We start from the raw sequence: 23,581 nt of genomic DNA, 5'->3' as shown, positions 1-23,581 counted from the left end.
CCACAACGCCACGATCACATCTGAGAACTTTAACACCGACGTGAGCATATCACCAAATATCCCATCTGTGTTCCCCAAAATGGCCCGTGTCACTTCTTTTCGTCCAGGCCCCAGTCGAGGGCCAGTGCGGCGTTTGATCGCACGCCCCTGTTCTCCTCTGACCTATACCACACTCCCGCTCCCGCTCCCGCTGGAAGAGCCCGGGACAGCTGTCCCGTACCTGCTCCCGCTCCCGCTGGAAGAGCCCGGGACAGCTGTCCCGTAGATACCCCGCAGTCTGGTTGTGCTTCCTTGCGACTAATCCACGCTCAGGATGATGCTGGGGGCTCCTGGCTGCACCCACCAGGGGCACTGCCCCTTGTCCCCTTCCTGCCACAGCTTGGTGAAGGCAGTGCCCCTAGGTGTCGGAAGGCAAAAGTGCAGCCTGCTGGGCTCACCCCCCAATCTGATGGGAGACGTTTGAGTTGATATCCACCCCCAACCACCTCTGACCCCAGTTTCCGTCAAGGCCCCCTCCCGCCTAACTCTCACATCCTGAGCGCCAAGTGGGCAGAGCTTGTTCTGACCCGTAACCACCGCCCTGTAATGGGTGCTGTAGGGCCCCATTACCCCTGCCTGTGTGATGCACTTAACCTCACGACACAAAAGAGATGCTTCAAAACTGCAGCAACACGCAGCTCTTCCACTGACGTTGCTGTAAGCTTCTAGAAGACACGTGATACGGCCTAGAATAGAAGAACGCATCTAAGGTAGAAATTACGAGGCATAATTGGTATCCATCCATCCCCCGACACCCCCAAGGTAACCGCCATTGTTCCATAAAGTTTTATTTTAAAGTAAAAGACATTGGCCCCTTTTCATTAATACTCAGATGCTGTTGCTGGCCAGGAAACCTGAGCCCAAGTCCCGTCCTCAGGTAAGAGTTTAGGTCATTCCAGAAGCCTGGCACCTGCACAGCCCGGTCCTAAGGGTACTGTGGCCCCGTACAAGCTGCCGGGACCCCACCTTCTCGGGGCAGGGGACGAGGTGCACTCACCCTCCCCGAAGGGGAGACAGAGGCTGGCGCTGCCACTTGGCGACAAGGGGCACAGAACAGAGGCCGGCCGGGGGAGGGGGAGGGGCCGGGCACTCGGCAGAGCCGCGCTGCCCACAGTTCCAGGGCAGGTGAGTGAGGCTCCCGGAGCTGCAACACGACACGCGTCCTCTGAGAGACGGTGACCGGGGCCTCTAGGGAGCTGCCAGAGCTCCGGTGGGGCAGGAAGGGCCGGGAGCCAGACCAGACCCTCCTCCCAGCTCCAGCACTGCCCCCGCCCCCTGCCCCAGCAGCAGGACCCTCGTGGACCTGACCCTGTCCCTCCAGGGCTGTTGCTGCTAGTTCTGAGCCAGTTCCCGTGGCCGCGCTGCTCGGGGCTCAGGGTGGTGAAGGGGAGACCTGGGAGCCAGGGGCTCCTGGACCACCTCCCCACCATCCCGCCAAGGGCCTGGCCCGCTGCTGGGCTCTGCCGCCGCCACTGCCAGCCCCGACCGTGGCACCTCTTGTTACGAGTGAATTGTGTCCCCTCACAAGGGTATGTTGGGGTCCTACTGCCAACACCCCAGCGTGTGGCTGTGTTTGGAAATATGGTCTCAACAAAGGAAATCAAGTTAAACGGGGGCACTAGGGTGCGCCCTAATCCAATTGGACCGGCAGCCTTATAAGAAGAGATTAGGACACAGATGTGCACAGGGATGGCCGTGTGAGGACATGGGTGGAGGCGGTCTCTACACGCAGCTTGTTCCTTCACAGCCTCTGACACCCTGGCCTCGGCCTTCCAGCCTCCAGGACAGGGAGAATCGATGTCTGTTGTTTAAGCCCGCAGCCTGCAGTGTGTGTCAGGGCCCCGGAGCAGAGGAACACAGCTCTCAGAAGTATGCAGGCCTTGTTCCCAGATCCCGTAATTCTGGGCGTGCACAGGCCCCTTCCCACGTCCCGCTGCCCAGGAGGCCCAGGGTCTGCCGCGGACCCTGGCCCAGCCTCACCCTGCTCACGTCCCCTGCACCTGCCTCAGGGCCCGCCCCAAATGCCCACAGGACCGGCACTGGTCCCTCTGTCCCTCTTCCTCAGGAACTAGCCTGGCAGATGGTGTGGTCTTCAGATCTCCTTACCAGGCACACCCCCATCTTTGCCCAAACCCCCATCTTTCCAACAAAGCCTTTCCACAGAAACAGAAGTTGTAGTCGAGGGCCCATCAGAGTGCTTCCTTGCTCCATGCAGGGAAGGTGAGTGGCTCTCTCTGCACGTGGAAGACCGCTCTCCCATTTACACACAGGGCCCACGTCAGTCCCTCCAGCCTCTGCCAACGCGGTCTAATCTTACAGCTGGGGGAGCAGCGCCCAATCGGAAACTGCACCCCCAGCCTGAAACTGTACCCCAGCCTGAAACATCCAGTGCTGTGGCTCTCCACTGGGCAGAAGCTGGCCAGCTCTGGGGGACGCCACTTCAGCTGCCCTGCTGCCCTGCTCCTGAGATCCAGGGAGAAGGCATCGCCGATGATAACCACTCTGGGCCAACTACCTCTCGGAGCTGAGGTCAGAGCCTGGCAGCCTCACCCTGCCCTGTCAGGGCAGTCTCTCCTGAGCAGGTCTGACCTTGAGCACAGTGGCTGGTGAAGGGAGAAGACATTAAACATGCCAAAAGTGCCTCATTTTTGATGTTCTAGATAGGAAGTCTGGATTATAGGATTAAAAGAACGGTTTAGTTATATGTGATCTAAATTCAAAGTCCATAATGAAGGAGAACCAAGGCTGTTACCTTCCCTTCCTCCTTCCTTTGTTCCATCCACCCATCCACCCATCCATCCACCCACCCACCTACCCATCCATCCACCTATCTATCCACCCACCCGTCCACCCATCCCATCCATCCATCCACCCATCCATCCACCTATCTATCCATCCATCCACCCATCCATCCTTCCACCCACCCACCCATCCATCCACCCACCCATCCACCCACCTGTCCACCCATCCCATCCACCCATCCACCCACCCACCCACCCATCCAATCCACCCACCCACCCATCCATCCATCCAACCATCCACCTATCTATCCACCCACCCATCCACCCATCCCATCCATCCATCCACCCATCTACCCATCCATCCACCCATCCATCCACCTATCCATCCATCCACCCACCCACCCACCCATCCACCCACCCATCTACCCATCCATCCACCCATCCATCCACCCATCCATCCACCTATCCATCCATCCGCCCACCCATCCATCTGTCCCATATTTGAGTGCCTATGTGTGCAGTAAGCAGAGCAGACGTGGTCTGCTATGAGGCAGCAGAACAGAAAGGCCACGCTGGCTGGCTGCACGGGGGGCAAACTGGGGGTAAGCCCTAGGTTTTTGTTTTGCGTGTGAATAGTTCTGTTGTTTCCGAGTCAGGAAACACCAGAGAAAAAGTCTATGAACAAGACTGACTATTGGAAACAAGGGACAGTAGAGAGATAACATCATCTCTAATATTTTTAAAGTATCTTAAGATAATTTAGGTGGCAACGTCTACTGTTCAGAACATAGCCAAGAATGGGAATAAACCCCCACCGCTTTCTGGGCAGTCTGGGTATCAGGGACGCAGACACGTCACCCACAGGGACTCCTTAGCTCCTAGATGGGCTCCTCCTCACTCTTGCTGTCAACACAGCTGGGACATGTGGGACTGGGTGGTCTCCTGGCCCACGGCCAGGCCGAAGCGCCAGATGAGAAAAGAGGGGGCGGCAGGCGCTGGAGGCAGGCGTCCCGCTGGCGGCAGCACGAGGGAGGCAAGCCCGCGACTGGAGACAGCGCCACCTGGAGGGCATCCGGGGCCGGGGCAGCTCGCAGACCCAGCGGCCCCACGATGGCATCACGAATGAGAACGTAATGCAGCAACTGTCGTCCACCCTGACCGTGCCCCTGCGCAAGGGGGGCTGCGCCACTCACCGAAGTACTGATGGTGGCCGAGGGGCAGAGAAGGACTTTCATGAGTCTAACAAAAATTTTAGATTAGACCAACACAATCCTGTTTTTGAGGTTTAAAGGGGCTGGCTTCAGTTCTTGGGTAAATTCACTTACAGGGACCACCTTGTCTTTCAATAAGGCTGAAAAATATGACATTTCTTTGCTAATAATCATGTGTTGCTGGTCCAACCTCATGAGCCTAAAAATTGAAAAGGAGGAGTAAAATCATGCCTGCTTGCAGCTGGTGGGTTTGTACCGTTTAGACCCAAAAGAGTCCACCGTAACCAAAGTGCCACTACAAACAGTAAAGGCTGACAGTAATGCTGAAAGGGACGAAATTAATACAACGTCAGAAGTCAACATTCTAATAATGTTCAACAACTAGTTCTACCTGAAGTAATCAGGAGGCACTAAGACAACAGAGAAGTTCATTTCTTTCTGACTTAACAGATCCAGGTCGCTGGCCCCAGATGGTTATTTGGGACAATGGAGCAACCTAGGAAGCCATGCACTGAAGATGCAGCCTGGCAGCTCTGCCCACCGTGGTCATCTGGGGCCCAGGCTGCCAGAAGCCCTGCCATCTTCAATGCGTGGCTTCCTGCGTTGCTCCATTGTTCCTCTCTAGCAGGTAGAAAGGGGAAAATTGGAAGTCCAGGACTAGGGATTTCCTGTAAAGCAAGAGGGGTGCAAACTCACAATCCAAGCCCTTGGTGAGCAGAACGATGAGGACACAGAGCCCTGCGGTATGTCCAGGCCACCAGAGAGTGTGGCCCAGTGGGCACACCTCCACGTGAACACACAAAAACAGAAGACACAGTGGAGAAGACCCTGTGTACATTTGCAATAAAAAAGACAAAATACCTAATCACGAACTTCAGGAGAAATAAACAGGTTTATATGGGTAAACCTTAGAATATCCAGAAAGAGACAAAAGCAGAACTAAACAAATGGGAAAACACTGTGCGGCAGGGGCGACACTGCCCCCTGCGGTCACGCCCTGGTAAAGCAGCACTGTTCTCCCCATCGAGATGTGGGGTCGGCTTCCCGGTCCCGGAACGCAGGCTGGCGACAGGGCTCAGCACTAAATAGACTGGGGCGGGCCTTGCATCACACGACTGACTCCCGAGCCTGGGCCTTCAGAGCCCTTGCAGCTTCCAGCACACCCTCCAGGCGCCAGAGGAGGAAACTCGGGCCAGCCAGCTGGAAGGCGGGCCCACATGGAGCAGAAATGGACCCACGGCCCCAGGCAGGCTGCCGGCTGACCGCAGCCTTGCAAATGACCCCAGGTGAGATGACCAGAAAGCCACCCTGCTGAGCCCAGCCCAAAGTGCTGACCCACAGCTGTGAGCTAAGAAAACAGTGGTTGTTTTCAATCACAACCTTCTGAGGTGGTTTTTCAGATAGCAATACATAAATAATACACAAGCCATTCTTTCTAAGTTCATTTATAAATATAACTGAACCCTAATTAAAATACCAACAGGTCCCCCATCCCTCAGCCCTGGAGCTAGAAATGCTGATTCTGCAGTCCACATGGAGAAACAAATAGGAAAGAAAACCAAGACAACCATGAAAAAGAACCAGGGAACAGCCTGCAAGATACGATCACGTACAACGAAGCCTCTGCTATTAAGAGTGTGGACCTGGCCTCCTGGAGTCCCTGGGCACCTAGAGCAGTAAGCCTGCAGCCGCTGGTGGGAGACTTGGAAGCCGTGTGGCCTGAGCGTTGCTGCAGGCTGAGCAGACGGCACAGGACACGTCCCACATGCCTGGCTTTCCTTCGCACTTGCCTTTAGGCAGACTTGTATTTCTACTGTACGCACAATAAACAGGATACAGTTGGGACTTCCCTGGCAGCCCAGCGGTTAAGACTGCACCTTCCAACGCAGCGGGTGCGGGTTTGGTCGAGCTAAGATCCCACATGCTGCGGGGCCAAAAAACAGCAAAACAAAACAAAACATAAAACAGAAGCAATATTGTAACAAATTCAATAAAGATGTTAAAAATGGTCCACATCAAAAAAAAATCTTAAAAAAAAATAGGATACAATTAACTTAAAACCATCACTGGGTTCATGAAACTCTTTTGGCATTCCATATCTCTCAACCAAGGGGTAAGGAAGGTATCATGAAAGGATGTACCAAACGGCCCCTCCAGGCCTCCGTGACAACCGCCCCTCGTGAGAGAGCTCGGCCATGGCAGCAGCGCTCACCCTTGGGCCCTGGGAGGGGACCCCCAGCCCCAGATCTAAGCCATAAAGGTAACCCTGTCCCCAGTTGGAGCGGCCGCCCCAGGGATGGCCCAGTTCCAGGCAGTGGGGCCTTCAGGGGCTGCTTTCCTGGACCAGAGACAGGCCCCGCCCACTGTGCTGCCCCTCTGCTCCTGGCCCTCCTTGAGTGAGTAAGGGGCATCCATGGTAGCAACGTCAGGAGCACGAAGGGACAAGCAAGCGGAGAAAGGACCCACGCTGCGCGCGGCGGCCTCGGCGAGCAGCCAGCGGCTGCCACAGCCAGAGGCAGAGGGGACACGAGTCTCGGGTATTTCAACCACCACTTCTGTTACCTGCGGCCCAGACCCCCGCCCGCGCACCCTCCCCATTGCTGGCACTGTCACGCACGCAGGTCTCGCACATACACGATGCTCGGCAAAGCTGGCTAAAGGGATGCCGCGTGTTTACCGCGTTCACGTGCGACACCAGCAGCGTGACTCCTGAAGCTCGTGCCTTTCACGTGTCATCACGAGCTGCCTCAACGACAAGTTTCCTGAAAGACCAACGTTACAGGAGAGCCAATGTAGCACGTTACCTGACAGTCTCATCTAAGACTCTGAAAACCCTGTCAAACTCCGGACGGGCCAGTGCCGTTGGCTGCAGAGGAGCTGTGCAGGCTGGCGGGGGAGGGCTCCCGACTCAGGACAAAGGAAACCGCCCATATTTCCGGGTCCCATCGGAGACACCTGGGGCATTGCTGCAGCTAGCGAAGGCCGGACAGATAACTGGCTGCCCAGGCTGAAGGGCAGGGGCCACGCGCAGCCAGCACTGTCCTGACCGCGGGCTGCTGGAGGAGCCTGATGGATCAAAGGGTCCCCAGGCCCCCAGGCCCCCTCCAAAGGAGGCCGAAGCCCCCGCCGGGCTAGGAGACGGGCCTGGGAGCTACAGACGGAGGACAAGGGTGGGGAAGTGCTGTCACGTCCCCAGAGGGCTTCCACTGTGGAAACGTGCCCCAGGCAAGAAGAGAGGGGCGGCTGGGCGAGGAGGGGGGCTGGGGCAGAAGCCCAGGGACAGACGGCCACGGGCCACGGTGAGAAGGCATGAGAGGGACCTCCGGGCCCCACCTGCCCCACCTCCCAGAGCTCCAGAATCCTCCGTCTTTCTGAGGCTGTTCTGATGGTTTTACTGGCCCGAGCAGTGGTGAGGTTTGCGGTGCAGGGTGGGAGGGACGCGAAGAGCTCCCAGGCCTCATGACTGCACAGTAGGCCTGTGACAAGCCTCTAGGCCTGAGGACACAGCGGGCACCCCTCACACCAAGGTGGCTGCCTGGCCTGTACGCACACGCGCACACATGTGCACACGCGCACTCACACGTGTGCACGTGCACACAGGAAACAGGCACAGCTAACGTGCCTTGGATGTAACTTTGTGACAATGATCTGCCTTTTATCATAAAGACCTTTTACTCTTAGAGAAACAGATGGGAGTTTGCTTTATAATCATTCAGTAAATTGGTTGTTAATGCACTTTTCTACATGTACAATATATTTCACAATTTAAAAAGTTACATCGAGGGCTTCCCTGGTGGCGCAGTGGTTGAGAGTCCGTCTGCCGATGCAGGGGACGCGGGTTCGTGCCCCGGTCTGGGAAGATCCCACATGCCGCGGAGCGGCTGGGCCCGTGAGCCATGGCTGCTGAGCCTGCGCGTCCGGAGCCTGTGCTCCGCAACGGGAGAGGCCACAACAGTGAGAGGGCCGCGTACCGCAAAAAAAAAAAAAAAAAAAAAAAAAGTTACATCGAGTCCTGGTGTTCCCTTAGGAATGCAGAGGGCTTGTCACTCCCAGCCTGCAACAAGATAAAGCCAGACAAACTGCAAGTTCATGACTTTTCTTGACCCCATCAGAGATGTGAGGTCACAGGACAAGCAATTAACAAAAAATGTGGGGTGAGGTGGGCGCCTGCAGGGGGCGGGACTGAGCCCCGGGGTTCCCGGGGACAGACCCAGGAGGAGCTGGTCACAGGAGGCCACGCAGCTGGGGAGGGCGTGAGGGGTCCCAGAGCTGCCAGTGCGGAGGGGGTCTCCCCTCCCGCAGGCCTTTTCTCCATGACTCCCAACCAGCATGCCTGAGAGTCTGGGAAAAGCTTCTACACAAACTCTAGAGTCTATAGGTAACTGACAGTGCTTTTTAAGTAAGCAGAACACAAACCTCAAAGGATGAACAAGGCCACTTACAAAGATAAAAAATGTTGTCACATTTGCCATTAAAGAGGCATCATGTTTCACACACTTAAAAAGATAAGAGTTTTAGAAAGGTAGGATTGGGACATTGGGATTGACATATATACACTAATATGTATAAAACAGATAACTAATAAGAACCTGCTGTATAAAAAATAAACAAAATAAAATTAAAAAAAAAAAAAGAAACGTAGGATTCAAAATGGAGTAAACACGACAGGTTTCAAATGTCCACCTCGGCCTCTGTCCAGAGGGGAGGAAGAGCCCGCTTCGCGGGTCCCAGAGCAGCCCCGACCCAGAGGCGTTCGGAAGAGGTCAGACTCACCCCAAGTCGGAGAACGAGGGTCGCCTGTCCCTCAGCAGCCTGCCTCTCATTTGAGCTTCTGGCCAGAGCACAAACTCAGAGCATCTCAGACATGCACGTTGTGAAGTAGAGGATGGTTTCCGAGAACATTAACCAGATGTTAGGTAGAAAGTGAAACGAAGACTGTCACGAACACCGTGCACCCACTTGCTGCACACGGCCTGACGCAGAGCAGAGGTGTCGCCCCGGGACCCCGGGACCCCGGGACCCTGGGAGACAAGCCCTGAGTTCCTCCTCCCTTTCCTACCAGTAGCCGGACTGGAAAGTGGAAAACCTCTGTGGTGGGGCTGGACAAGCAGCCTTCAAGGCCACAGGGCAGCAGCCCACTCCTGCCCCCAGAGCGGCTCCATCCCCACTTCGCCCCACCTGGACACTCAGGTTACAAGTCCCGGGCGGGGCAGGGGGCGCTGCCGCTGGGGAGACCTCTCCTGTGCCTGGGGGGCAGGTGCCAGGAACCGATGGCCGCCCCCTCCTTGCTGCATCCCCACAGCGGAGCTTCTCACCCCGAAACCAGTTTTTCCAGTACAAATGGGAAACGCTAGTGGAGTCTGATGGGATTTCACGGGCAGCCCCACTGGCTCCCTCACAGCCTTTTGTGAAGGTAAGAGGTGATCTATAGACAGACAGGAAAATCCTAAATTCTTCCTCACTTCATTTCCTTGAACATGAATTCATCCCTTTCTCAGGCTTTGTCTTTCTTCTGCTTTTCCCCCAATCCCCAAAAGTTTACACCAAAGCCCTTTGTTCTCAAGTTTACCCTAAGGATGCCTTTCCGTAGCAGGCAAGACCGACAGCAGCATCTGAGGACGGCTGGGTCGCGGGCAACGTGGGCACATCCGGGGGTGGGGTGGGGGAGGAGACCTGAGACCACTGGACGGGACCACTGGACGCGACGCCATCAGAGGCCTGCAGGGCACCCTAGAAAGAGCACGGCTGTATCTGAGGAACAGGCCTTGCTTTTTGCTCTTTTGGGGGGAACCAACCTCTTGCTGTGATCACTTTCAGATGACCCTGCTCGGGGAGGACAGGTCAGCAGCTGAGGGAGGACGGCTGCCTCTAGGGCAGACCTAGTCCCACAGTGTCCTTCCCTAAAAGTTGGGGCAACCCTGCAGCAAGCAGGCTGGCTGCCGTCTGCCCCGATCTCACCCAGCACCCAGCACTCCATAGGAACGGCACAGGAACTGATGGCGAATCCTGCAGGTGAACGTACCAGCCACGCATCTCCCACTGATAGTCCCATTATGTAAGGTAACACATCTACTTCCAAAGATATGAGTTATAACAAAATTTGTTAATATTTAAAAGGCACAATAGATAAAACATTTTCTGAGTTTAATGTTAATATAGCCATGGAAAGAATTACCAGGGAATCTGGTGACCTTTACAGATGTTCCAGCTGTGACAGAGAGTTAATACTGAAGCCTGAGGAAGAAGACAGGTGACGACCTTTCTAGCTCTTTCTAGCGCTGGGCTTTTCTCCTTTATCAATAAATACTTGCGAAGAACCTGCTGTGGGCAGTCACTGTTTTTGCATCCTAGAGATAATGGCACGGACCACCACCTAAGTGCAGGATGCGATGCTCTACTTGACAGAAAGACCAAGTATCAAGACAGAATAATGCACTGAGCGGAAGAAAAGAAAATTAAATTCATGAAATGGCAAAGATTCACTAGGATTAATTTCATCTACTAAATGCTACCCCGTTATGGTGGCAATGATTTTGCAACATTTAAAATGTTAAATTGCTTAAGAAGTTTTAATCCCTTCCAGTCAGCATAGAAACTCCAAGTCCTCCACATCTGGCGCTGCTCACGGAAGGTCCCGACACGGCTGGAGCGCGCCCCGCCCCGCCCCCTGCCCCTGCATGAACGGCCACGCACTCTGTCCAGTTCCCTTTGGAAGAAGCACCGGGAACGATCGCACTCTCTGAGAGGCTCTTTCTTCTCTCCTGCGCAGCGCACTCACTCCCATTTTACGGATTTTTCTAAATTGTAACATACAGAGCAGTGACGGGTCTATTGACTGAACCAAGAAATAATAATACATTCGTACTACAAATGCTTTATTGTCATATTAAATGTATTGCAATGGTTATCTCACTACCAGCAGATCCGCTTCCTAAGTGCTTTCAGGTTGAAACCTTTATTTAGGCCAATAGCAGTGGAACACAGCAGGTTTTTCCTTGAGGATTTGACGTGTGAACAAGCCAAAATGCGGTCACTTAACAAATTTCACAGAATTTGGACCCTGGGACCAAGAACAGTAACATTTAATTCCATGATTCTCCTCCTACTTTCCCCTGGACGCTCCTTCCCCACAAAAAGTGTGCTGAAATAAGTCACACTGTCTGCAAGAACTGGTTAACTCAAGTTCTTTTTTACCTTCTTGCTTTCTTAATCTCTGCCTACACCTTTGTAAACAGCCCCTTTACTAATCCTCCCCTCACACATTGGTTTTCTATCAGGACGCTGACCCACACAAAGAAGACGACAAAAATTATGGCAACCTCATGATAGGCGAGGTTTCAGAAAATTTAACTTCCACTCATCCTTTGTGAAAAGATTATTTGAGGATGTAGCCCAGCAAAACAAGAAGGAATCTAATGAAGAGGAAGACATGGAATTTAAGAAGAAATAGGCAGTTCTGCAATGAAAAGAAATGCCAGGATAACAACTTTATAGATGGCCTGGAAAGAGACTGGCCCAAACTAAAACAGGAAATCTTTCAAGAAGAAAATAGAATTTGTTCAACAAAGAATATAACTAGGGAGCTGGAAGTTTTTGGTATCGAAGAAGGAATATGTTTCTTTTCTCAAAAATAAAAAACATGGGCTTCCCTGGTGGCGCAGTGGTTGGCAGTCCGCCTGCCGACGCAGGGGACACGGGTTCGTGCCCCAGTCCGGGAAGATCCCACATGCCGCGGAGCTGCTGGGCCCGTGAGCCATGGCCGCTGAGCCTGCGCGTCCGGAGCCTGTGCTCCGCAATGGGAGAGGCCGCAGCAGTGAGAGGCCCGCGTACCGCAAAAAAAAAAAGAAAGTGGAAATTTGAGTACATTACAGTTTTAAGGGAACAGTAAAATAACTAAAAACAATAGTATAAGTAACAAAACTTAGTGGCGGCATTGGAGAGAAGGTGGGAGGCACGTAAGTTGACTAAATTCCTCATCGCTCAGCGTGAGGAGTGGACAGGTACCGCTGATGAGGATGGGGGTCTGGTCCATCTTACACACTGATAACCAAAAATCTAGAACAGTGCCTGGCACGGTGGATACTTAGTAAAAATCTGTCCGGGAACTGGGTAAAGTTTAAGTCAAGAGAGAGAGGCACATGCAAACTCTGTGGGACGAGCCCGAGGACTCATTCTCAGTGGAGACTCTGAAGATGAATTCCGTCAACGCGTCAGCGCCCACCCTCCGTGCCCAGGGTCCCGCCCGCCCGCCACGGTTTTCTCCACCAAAAAGGAGGAGTGTGTTGACACTGGGGCTTAGGAGTGCATTCTTGTCCCGTGTCTGTGGCCTCGGCAGGTGACACGATCTTTTTGAGTTTCTGTATCTGTTTGAAGATGGCGATGAGGCAGCCTTTACGCGCAGTGGCACAGGCGGGCTCTAAGGGTTCATAAGCCTCCCTCCCTCCTTCCTTTATAAACAGCTGAGGTCTGAAACAGCCTCTGTAAGCCAAGTTTTAAAGGGCATTCAAGTTCCCAGGTCAGCAAACAAAGGTGTTATTTTCCCCACAAATTATAGATATCTGAATCATTTTGAGCGTCTGCAAAACCGCATAATTCAGCTGCTAACCCCAAGAAACGGCTTGCAGAAGAGGGTCCTGTTGCCACATGAGTTTGGGGGATCCTGGGCGCCCCACTCCATGCTGAAGGTAACAGATACACGCTCTGAGACGGTCGGCAGCAAAGAGATGGGCTGACCAGTTACTTCCCAAACGTGAGCTCAGTGAAGCTCTAGGTCTCTTGTTTGCCAGTTTCACTAATTCAGACTCACTTTCCCTCCTCGCTCTACACTAATGAGGTTTTAATTATTCTCTACACATTTCATTTCGAAGGGCGTGGTTGAAATCTGATTATTGGACATGGTTATAAATAACTAACATGAAAAACAGCTACCGTTATAATTTCAAACAAGGTTTTCAGCGCTAGGTTCCCCCCCCCCACAAACACCCCAAAACCCCAGAGCGATAAACACACGTCAACAGGGAGGGAAACTTATCAAACTTAGCCAGGCTTCCTGAGAAAAGCTGGGCTCCATCCTGGCCCCGGAGCCCAGACAAGGCGACTCTCGCCCACCTCACTCCCTGTCAGAGGGTCCGCGTGGCACCTTCCGTGACCCCGCAGGGCTGCCAGACCAGACTCCCCCAATAAAGCCTCAAGAGGGGCCCCCTTCACGGGGCAGGGCGACTTCTCCCCCAGACCATGCTGGCCACGTCCAGCGCCCCTGTGAGTGACGGGTTCACACCCAGCAGCAGACGGAGCCCGCTCTGGCCAGAGTCCCTGCCCACGGAGAGAACCAGAGGAGGTGAGACCTCTGTCCTGGGTGCTGGGACATCCCAGGCAGTTGTGACTATAGTTACCTGGTGCCCGCCAGGGGAAGGTCCCTCCCGCTGGACTTCCCGTGCTGCTCCCAGTAGGGGGAGCCAAGATTTACATGATCTGCAACACGGAGGCCGCGACCCTGTCCTTGAAGTGTGCGCACGTCCACAAAGGTGCGTCCACGAAGGTGCGCTGGCCTCTCGCGGAGCAGGACGCTCCTCCCCGCACCCTCCGACCAGGAGCTGGGCTGCATCTGTGCAGTGAGCTGCGAGCCCCCAGTCGCCCCTCTGCAGGGGGCCTTCCACCAGCGCTGAGCCAGTGCCCGCCCGGAGCAGGGTGCGGGGTCACTGGGGACGACGGCCACGGAAAAGGCGGCGCAGGAGTCCAGCACTGGCTAGGGAGGACAGTTCTGTAGACCCAGAGAATGACAACCTTGACACCCCCTCTCAGTTTTCAGCCTCGGGGACCCGACAGGGGCTGCCACACTCTCTGGTCGGATCATGGCTGCTTCAAGAATGTTCCTTGAACTGGGTCTCTACCCGTTTGTGGATCAAGCGACCACTGAGTGGCTGGGACGAGTGTCGGTGGAGGGAACGTGGGAGGACGGACCAGACTAGAAACCAGCCGCCCCTCCCCTGCCCCACACCCAGCAGGAGTGCACAGACTGCCCCCTCCCTGCCTTGACTCACCATGACATGAAGACGGGGCAACAGACACACCCGCCGCCCACCCCAGGGGCCCGGAGCCGGCCCCCCACAGAGGCTACCTGTGGGCAGTGGTACCGCACACCTGTGCCGTGGTCCTTCACCCTCAGGAGTGTCTCAGAGTCTGTGGTAACGTTACTGGTCACTCCTCCTATGGGGGCCACTCCTCCTATGGGGGCCACTCCTCCTATGGGGGTCACTCCTCCTATGGGGGCCCCTCCTGGCCAACAAGGGCTGCTACTCACCCTCAAAAGAGGCCAGAAACCCATTTAACAAGGGACACAAGTCTAATTAGGAATTAGGGCTAACTCCTCCCCACACTCATGTGTTTATCTTTTGGTTCTGTGTAATCCTCACTTGTAAATTGTATTAACCCTGGGGGTGGTGCTGCAGAGCCCTGGGCCAAGGACAAGCCTGCCCGGGGGGCCCCCCCACCCCCTGCCTGCCGGCCTGGCCCCTCCTCGTCATCAGAAACAGAACCAGCATTAATCGGATCTATGGGACAGAAAGCTTCCAGATCAGAGAACTGAATTCCCAACCAGCCAAGTACAAAGAGGGAGGAAACAAAAATAATCCCGGCACAGAACCTTCAGAAGAGCAGAGGTCTCCTCACAGGAAGCTACCCCGTTCTCCAGCTCCAGCAAATAAAGTCAGCCCCGGACCTGGGGTCTGGGTTTCCGCACGGCGCCCTGCCAGCTGCCACTATCAGGTGGGCGCCGCCCTGTGGGGGTCGCTCCCTGGACTCCGTGGCATCACCATCGGCCCCCTGCTCGAGGTTGTCACCTGCAGACAGGACATCGGTGTCTCGCCCTCCAGACGGAAACTGGGGTCCTGGAGCTCACAGGCCCCGTCTACGATCCCAGCCTCGTGAGGGGCCAGGCTGGAAAGGGGCGTCGGGAGCCCAGGCGGGCGTGGTCTCCGGCTTGGCACCTCCCCGCGTTCACCGCGAGAACTGGTGGGCACTCCCATCGCGACTGCGCACAGGGTCCGAGTGACTCGCCGTACGTAAGTCAGCTCGTCATTTACGGCTACAACGAGTGGCATCCCTTTAATGGAAACGACCCGTTTTCCACTTAATTTACAGACCACCGTGTACATTAGCAGCCGCGGCAGCCTCGCCTCGCGGAGACGCAGCCGGCTCTGGCGACCTGCTTCCCTTGTTTGCTGCCAGGCCCCCACCGACGGAAGGGGCTGTTTGTCAGTGTGGAGAGCAGAGGGTGCAGAGCCGCAGCAAAAGCAGAAGCATGTTCTCCCCTGCCCGCCCCCCGCCCCCGGGACAGCCCGGCCCGGGTGCCGGCCATGCTCACCAGTAGAAATAATAGGCCAGAGCCACGGCCAGCAGGGCGGCGCAGACCCCCCAGAACAGGCAGGCCGAGTGGCTGGCCAGCATCTTCGGATCCTTCTGAAAGTCGGTGAGAGGAGACTGGCAGCGGGGGCGGGTCAGCCTCCAGCCGAGGATGAGAAGTGGGATTACGGCCAGGCCCACACTGCCCGGGCCTCAGCCAGCCAGACCATCTGCCCCGCAGGGAGGGGACACCACTTCTGGATGCCGCCTTCCCAGCAGCGGCCTGCGGGTCTCGCGGCCAGCGCAGATGCACACGGAACTCTGGAGGCCCACAGCAGATGAGGGCCTCTCCTTGGCCCCGGCGGGGGCTCTGCGGGCGCACGCTAATCCGGTAATCGGCTTGCAGCACGGAGCCGTCGTAAGCAGGTGGCGTCACGGGGTTTGGCCAGGAGACAGGTCAGCGGGCCCCCCCAGCCCCCAACCTGACTGCGGATGGAGGGAACACGCAGGAACCCCGACAGCACGACGCCCCCAGCCCCGCCCGGCCTGGGGCAGGTCACGTGGTGAGCTAGACGGGCGGGCCTGGCTCGGCCCCCGGGCTGGAAAGGTGACAGGCATAGGTCCTCTATGCGGGGCTGGGTCCGGGGTCACGGGCTCCCCAGCCCCCTACCCGGATGCCAGGCCACACGTGCCACCCAGTTCCAAGTCCGGGCGCTGGGTGCACAGCCGCTCCGGCACCGTCTCTGCAAAGAACCGTGGGGAGGAGTTGCCCCTCTTACTCTTGGGAAGGGTGTGGAATGAACTGGATGAGGGAACAAGCAAACTGGGGACTGCTGTCCTCTGATGCCTCCCCAGGCTGCGATGTCTGAACCTGCAACGAGGGGCCGAGGTGACATGAGGTGACCCAGGGGCAGAGGTGGCCCCCGCGAAACCCGTTCTCAGGGCACAGACGCGCGAGGAGTGGCGGAAGGCTTTCTGAGGGCTCTTCACGCTGTACTGGGATGGAACGGCAGTCGTTATGTCGTCCACCTTTGTGGCACTCGGCACAAAACACCGTCTTCCAAACTGGCAGCTGCCCCACTGCTGCCTGCCTGGCCCCCTCGCAGCCCTGCGCCCTGCGCGGTGGGGGCACCCACAGCTGGACAAGCCTGCTCGGGCCCTGAGCTCCACAGTGAGTCTGCGGGGTGTGAACATCCCCGAGTGACCTGAGGCAGCTGACCTGGGGCCCCTGGACAGGCTCTGTAAGGCTCCTTCTAGACGCGTAGTCCTGCCATTCCAGCCTCTGGCTCCCGGCCCAAGAAGCTACCAGGGGAGGGGGCAGTCATCACTCGTCCACTGAGCCCACGGGCGGGGCTCCAAGCACTGCCCAGCACAGTCCCACTGGCTAAGGCTTTCCAGCCCTTAATCCCTACAGCACTGGAGGAGCTGCTGAGCTGGGAGGCCAGCTCCCGGAAGACACACAGAGCCCCAGGAGAGGACGCACCTCTGCCTTCTCAATGAGTCATGACACAGCCCTCCTCCCCCAGAGCTGCCCAGTGATCTACGTCCGCAGAACAAGCCCCCAAAGCCGGGCAGACGCAGCCTTGAGACCCTGGGGTCCTGGGTGCGTCTGCTCGTGGGACGGCAAGGATGCTGCCCGTGAGGTTGTGACCTGTCACTGAGCGGAGGGCTCTCCCGGGTCTCCAGGGAAGGCGGCAGGCACCCTTGACCTGATCCTTGACCGGCAGCACCTGGACTCAACCTTTCCCCTGAGGCCAGTTACCATCTGAAAAGCTATTTGGGGGGCTTCCCTGGTGGTGCAGTGGTTAAGAATCTGCCTGCCAATGCAGGGGTCATGGGTTCGAGCCCTGGTCCGGGAAGATCCCACATGCCCCGGAGCAACTAAGCCCATGCGCCACAACTACTGAGCCTGTGCTCTAGAGCCCGTGAGCCACAACTACTGAGCCCGGGTGCCACAAATACTGAGCCTGTGCTCTAGAGCCTGCGAGCCACAACTACTGAGCCTGTGCGCCACAACTACTGAGGCTGTGCTCTGGGGCCTGCGAGCCACAACTACTGAAGCCTGTGCACCTACAGCCCGTGCTCTGCAACAAGAGAAGCCACCACAGTGAGAGGCCCGCGCACCGCAATGAAGAGTGGCCCCTGCTCACAGCAACTAGAGAAAGCCCGCGCACAGCAACGAAGACCCAACACAGCCAAAAATAAATAAATAAATTTTAAAAAAGAAAAGGCTATTTGTGAGGACTTCCTGAGCCCCACTTGGCTCTGCCCTGCTTCTGAAAGGCTCTCCAGGCCTTCTCCACGCGCAGCCAGAACTAACTGCTCGTCTAAAGCGAAATCAGGCCACGGCCCGCCCTGCTGCCACTGCCAGCATCCCAACGGTCACCTTCGATTCCAGGCCTTGGGGACGCTCCCAAGTCCTGTCCTGTCCCCAGCCTCCTGCTGCATTCTCAGGGCTGGAGCCAAGCTCGGGGGGCAGGCGGGTGGGTGACCGGCGTGGGGTGGGGTCCCTGCACACCCCACGCAGACTCCTCTGAGCCCGTGTCCTCAGACCGCATCCCCAGGGGCTCCTCCAGGGGCTGTGCCGTGTCTGCTTCTCCTCTGTTCTGCGCTGGACTCTGGACCCTGGGGAGCAGTGACGGGCCTGCCCTCAGCCCCGGGCCTTAGATGGTCCCTCGGGCTCAGACTCTCCGGCCACGTGTCGGGGACAGAACAGAACAGTCAGGCTGAGCCCACTGGTCCCTTGCCTGCCAAGTCCTGGCTTGGGGATGGCGGCTCACTGGCAGATGCGGCCCTGGCCCTTGCCCTCCTTTGGGGTCTTCAGCGTGTCCTAGAAAGAGCCCCCAGGGAGAGGTGCACAGCACACACGTGCTGTCACTGGGCTCCGATCCCTGTACCCCGCCCCCGCTTCCCCGCTGAGCCTCAGTTTCCTCCACTGTAACGTGGGAGTGATCACGCTACTATGTCAAGGTCCCCATGGAGAAATGCCTGACGCCGCAAATGCCAAAAGCGGTTAGCTCTTACGATGACATCGTCATTGTGCCCAAATCGTTTCCTTTGGAGGCAACAGATCAGCAGAGATTAAAGAAATACCCGAGGTGTCTCTCCAGGCTAGAAGCAGGAGGGAAGCAAAACCTCAACCCTGGTTTTGGCTGCGCTGACCACGTGGGACGTGGGGACTGCAGCAGGTTTTTATGACACCCTTTACGTGATTTGCGTAAAACACACCAAACCTAGAACGTTCAGTAACTTGGTTTTATTTATTTATTTATATTTATTTATTTATTTTTTTGCGGTACGCGGGCTTCTCACTGCTGTGGCCTCTCCCGTTGCAGAGCACAGGCTCCGGACGCGCAGGCTCAGCGGCCATGGCTCACGGGCCCAGCCGCTCCGCGGCATGTTGGATCCTCCCGGACCGGGGCACGAACCCACGTCCCCTGCGTAGGCAGGCGGACTCTCAACCACTGTGCCACCAGGGAAGCCCGGTTTTATTTATTTTGAATTAAAGGTTGGCATAGGAATTTTGCCAAAACCCTCCTCCTATAAGCAGCGTTTCTGCTGAATGGAGACTCGCCGTGGGGGGCCTGTCTGCGCTTGCACGGCTGTGCGTGGCTGGGACCCATGGAGGGAAGCGTCCTCTCCGTCCTCTGCTGAGAGCGGCCCACAGGCCAGCGTCACTCGCTATAACTACTCGGGTTTCGTTCTCCACGTCTCTTCTTTAAAGTTAAGGAGAACAAATACTACACAAGAAAATGGCACAGGAATATAATGGCTCTATTTCCCTGGACCTGAAAATTATTGATTATACAGAGTATTAAAAGACCAGGGAGAATGTTGCTAGAATTTCCTGGCGGTTTCTGTACGGCAGCAACATAAAAGGAATGCTTTAAAAACTTGGTGAAGGGCTTCCCTGGTGGCGCAGTGGTTGAGAGTCCGCCTGCCAATGCAGGGGACACGGGTTCGTGCCCCGGTCCGGGAGGATCCCACATGCCGCAGAGCGGCTGGGCCCGTGAGCCATGGCTGCTGGGCCTGCGCGTCCGGAGCCTGTGCTCCGCAACGAGAGAGGCCACAACAGTGAGAGGCCCGCGTACCACAAAAAAAAAAAAAAAACTTGGTGAAACCTTTCTTCTGACTAGATGACTCTTCTCATGACATTTCCACGTTCCCTTTCTTACGCGGCTCAGCAGAACTCAAGGTGTAACTAACTATTCCTGCTTAACTGTTAGTAATCATTACGCCCATCACACACGGGCACACGTGAAGAATATGCAGCTATTATTGTGTAGCTTCAAAGAGCAGCTCTCTTTGTCATCCCCGCTGACCCCCCTCATCCAGCAGGGTACCCCACACTGCCTGCCGACGGTGGCGGACACCGAGGACCACAGGCCGGCTGGCAGGGCCCGCGAGGCAGCAGGCGAGGTGGAGCCCTAACGAGAGGCAAACCCCTTCCCTGGTATCCGCAGGCCCACGAGCTCCTGACCCAGAAACAAGGAGCCAAGAGCTAAGTGGAAAGGAGACCACGCCGAGACACGCAGGTGGGAGGCCACGGGGGCCACGCCAAGGTCACGCTAACTGACGGTACTGTACAAGGATTACTCACTGAACGATCACCGTACTGCTGCCCACTCCAGAGAATTCTGCCCAAGGTCACCAGGATTTGAAACCTGTTTGGTCAAGGTGGGCTCTGAGCACATCGCTGCCCCCTGCCGGCCGGTCCAACCCAAGACGCCCCAGGAACGAGCGAGCCGGGCTTATCCTGTCTCCTGCAGTCCCCAGGGGCCAGCGTGTCCTGGAGTTGGTCCCCACGTCTCCACGCCTCAGACGCTTGTTAAATGGCAGTCAGTCACCCTCTGGCCCAGTTTCCCCGAAGACACTGTGTCAATCCCAGCACCCTGGCTCAGGACGATGGGACCCACGCACACGCAGAAGGGCAGCGACGAGGCCCGGGTTTGGGGAGGAGAGGGCTCGGATTCTCCTCTGCTCTGTCCCAGGTGGCGGGCCTCGCGCTCCTGGAGTCTGCTGCCGAGATGCCGCCAGCCCGCTGCTGCGAGGGCCGGCTCAGTGCTTGTTTACCCAGTTAGCTGGGCACCAGAGCTGGGGGAGACGCGTTGCCAAAAGCACTCACTCGTGGCTTCCGGGCCCCTGAAGGCGTTGCTGGGCTCCCTCCCACCAAGGACACCACCCTCCCCCCTCCCCGCCCCCCCGCACCTCGTTCCCATGCCCAGGGCATCCCTCCCGCTGACGCCTGGACACTGAGCTTCTGGTGTCTGCAGGCAGCTCGAAACTGGAAAGGGCGTGAGTTTCTCGGTTTTTCTCCACCGGTCCCGGAGGAAGCAGGCAGCTGCGGCGTCTGCAACGCAAGCACTTCCCAGAGAAGATGCTCCGACCCACGCCCATCCACGCGTCCTGGAGGAGGGCCCGTCCACGCGTTCTGCCGGGAACCGGCCTGGGACACACACACGGTGGCACCTGGGGGAGGCGACCTCCTGCCCTCTCACCTGGAGGTTTTATATTTCACTCAACCCGATGTGCCCTCCCACAGCTTTAAATACACGAATAAATACGTAAATAACAAAGATAAACCCCACGCGTGAAAAGCTCTGGGGTGAACAAGCCGGTGGTGGCAGAGGTCCCAGGAAGGAGGCCGCCGGGGCTCTCAGGGACCCACTGATACAACACCCTTCCAAACCAAACTGGGACCTTGGAGAACACAGGTTACTATGCAAACCAAACACGGGTAAACAGCCTGAGGTGCGAGCCCAGGAAAGCCAGGCCAGGTGTCCAGTGCTGCGGAGCAGCTCAGAACTCCCCCAGCGCCGTCCGCGCAGCGGCAGTGACTCTGCAGCATCTGTGCGGGCCGGTCGGGTGAACTAGGGCAGAGGCGGCGACCACAGTAGGTGTCCTGGGAAAACTCTGATCCGCGGGGAGGGGGTCTAGATGAGCAACTCCCTCTGAGTCAGGGGGTCCGCCTGCAAAGCCTTCTAAGGACCAGGCTCTCTGGCCCTCGGCCACCTCGGGCGTTCAGATAATGGGGACACACTTATTTTTGTCGGGACTGGCTGGTAGGCCTTCCAAAGGCACTTACAGTTCAGTGGTAGGTGACGGTGAGGAAGACGTGCACAGAGCATGGACGCACCTGCAAGAACTACCTGGTGGCCCTTCGAGAAGCAAAATGACGGCACAGTAAGCAAGAGAACTGGCGTGTGGACGATTTCAGTTCATTATGAGATAACACTGCACAGCCCAGCATTCTGCGTGGAGTTTACACACACGTGTACACCCTTCTTAGTGAATCTCACAGCTTCCAGGAACTAGTACCACCCGTTTGAAACTCATCCCAGAAAGAAAACTCCTACAGGGAAAGCAATTTTTAAACAAAATGTCCTTTCAGTCATGAAACCTCTTTGAACAATTATCGTGATTCTTAAAATTCATACTAATCAGCTTGCTTTGTTCCTAACCATTTCAACTAAAAATCACTATTAAAATTTCTGTCTAACCTGCAGCTAAGTGACCGGCATACGGACGCCGCAGCCTGTGGGTCCCCGTTCCCAGGCAGGGCTGTACGTAACCCTCACTCAGGTCTTCACAACCTCCTGGTGAAAGTTACCCCAGTGCAAGAAAACAAGCACGAGAAGCTGTAAATGTCATAACGCCCCAAGCACCAAGGCTCTTCCCGCAATGCTTACAGATGTCGGAGCACAGGAACGAGCCAGGTGTCTACAACAAGGACGTGCCCAAGTGCCTTAATGCTTTGCATCCATTCAAATGACGTGTAGACAGAAACCCTGAAGCAGCCTGGGAAGGGTTCATCCAACCCTGGATGTATTCAGTGAGAATAAGAGCGAGCACACAGCAGCGCCGCACACAGTGTACCGCTCTTAGTGGCAGAATGCCTGCCCTGGGTGGGGGGCTGGGCAGCCTCTCACAGGAAGAGGATTAGGGAGCTGGGCTGGACCCCAACAACAGTGGGGAGGGACTCCCCTCCCCTGTGCCCGTCCCCGTCCCCGCATTGCTCCCAGAAATGGGACGCACAGCCACCAACGTGCTCTGAGCTCCAGGAAGCGGCAAAGAGAAGGCCCTCCGAGGCTGCTGAGTGGAAGGGATGGAACCACGACGCACGCCCTCACCTGCAGACAGGCCTCATTCCTCCCTCGGGGGCGGCTGCCCCCACCGGCCGGGTGGCTATCACACGAGCCTGCTGCGTCCACAGGTGGCTCGGCGGCCCGGCCAGTGGACGGCAGCTGGACGCGCCGGCAGACCCGCCCGCCCCTGCCGCAAGCAGCAGGCCAGCGTGGCCCCCCCCCCACCCTCCCAGCTCACTGGAGGGGGAACCTGAGTTGTAGAATTTCAGGCCACACCCCTAACACCAGCTGGAGTTCACGGTCCTGCCTGGTGACCGTGACCGCTGTTGTAGCTAGCGCCCTGCACGCAGGTCACCGTCCCTGGGCGTCCTGGCGGCTCTGCGAGTCTGCCCCCTCACTCTTCACAGCTCTCTCGGGACGCGGGCACTCCTAGGAGCTTCATTTACAGATGAGGGAACTGAGGTTCAGAGAGGTTAGGCAACTTGCCCAGCGTCACACAGTGAACATGCGGCAGAGTCAGGCCAGCTAACTGCAAAACCAGAAGTAGGAATCGCGTCTTAAACAGCAAGGAGCAAAAACCAACCAAAACGTTCGGGAAATGCCTATTTTTCCCACATCCACTGAAAGGCAGATTTCCCCTGGATCTGAGAACATGTGAGCCTCACAGCTGCAAAGACCTGCTAGTCTCTGCGGGGAGCAGAGAAGATGGGGGGGTAGAAGAAGATTAGAGAAGCAGCTTTGTTTCACCGACTCCTAAAACCAGGCCTGAGGGGCGGGGGGGAACTCCTTGGACCCTCCACTCAGCGGGACACGCAAGGCTGCACCTCTCAGCCTGGGGGGAGAACGGCCCGCCCAGTTCTCCAGCTCCAGCGAAATGTTTCCAGTAGACAACACCCCAACTTCTGAACTCTGTTTTTTAAAAGATTTTGCAAATTAACAAGATTCTGTAAATGAGTAGGGAGTAATAAATTTTTGGCTGTAAAAATGTGAAACCATGCAGAAGTGCACAGTAAGAAGGGAAGTGTCTGCCGCGGCCCCGTCCCACCCCCAGCCCGACGGCTGTGGAGTCTGGTGTCTCTTCTTCTGACGCTTGTAGTTTTCAAATGTGGTGATTTCAAACAGTCACACTCTGTGATACTGTGGCCTCTGTAACTTGTCTTTCTCC

At 56.5% G+C, this 23,581-nt stretch overlaps 1 protein-coding gene across 7 annotated transcripts in view; it reads right to left on the bottom strand.

The window, feature by feature from the left end:
- The window catches only part of AGPAT3 (1-acylglycerol-3-phosphate O-acyltransferase 3), a 111,018-nt gene that overhangs the window by 45,743 nt on the left and 41,694 nt on the right, over positions 1 to 23,581 (bottom strand). The window contains exon 1 of one of the 7 annotated variants that reach the window (XM_060151037.1): positions 6,669 to 6,721. The exons of the other annotated variants lie outside the window; for them this stretch is intronic. The gene's annotated coding sequence lies outside the window, so the exon portion shown is untranslated. Of the gene's footprint in view, positions 1 to 6,668; positions 6,722 to 23,581 lie in introns of those variants that run through there. 7 annotated transcript variants of the gene reach the window in all.

This window comes from Lagenorhynchus albirostris, chromosome 5 (assembly GCF_949774975.1).
Source record: "Lagenorhynchus albirostris chromosome 5, mLagAlb1.1, whole genome shotgun sequence".
NCBI lineage: Eukaryota > Metazoa > Chordata > Mammalia > Artiodactyla > Delphinidae > Lagenorhynchus > Lagenorhynchus albirostris.
This window is presented reverse-complemented; position numbering and strand designations above follow the sequence as displayed.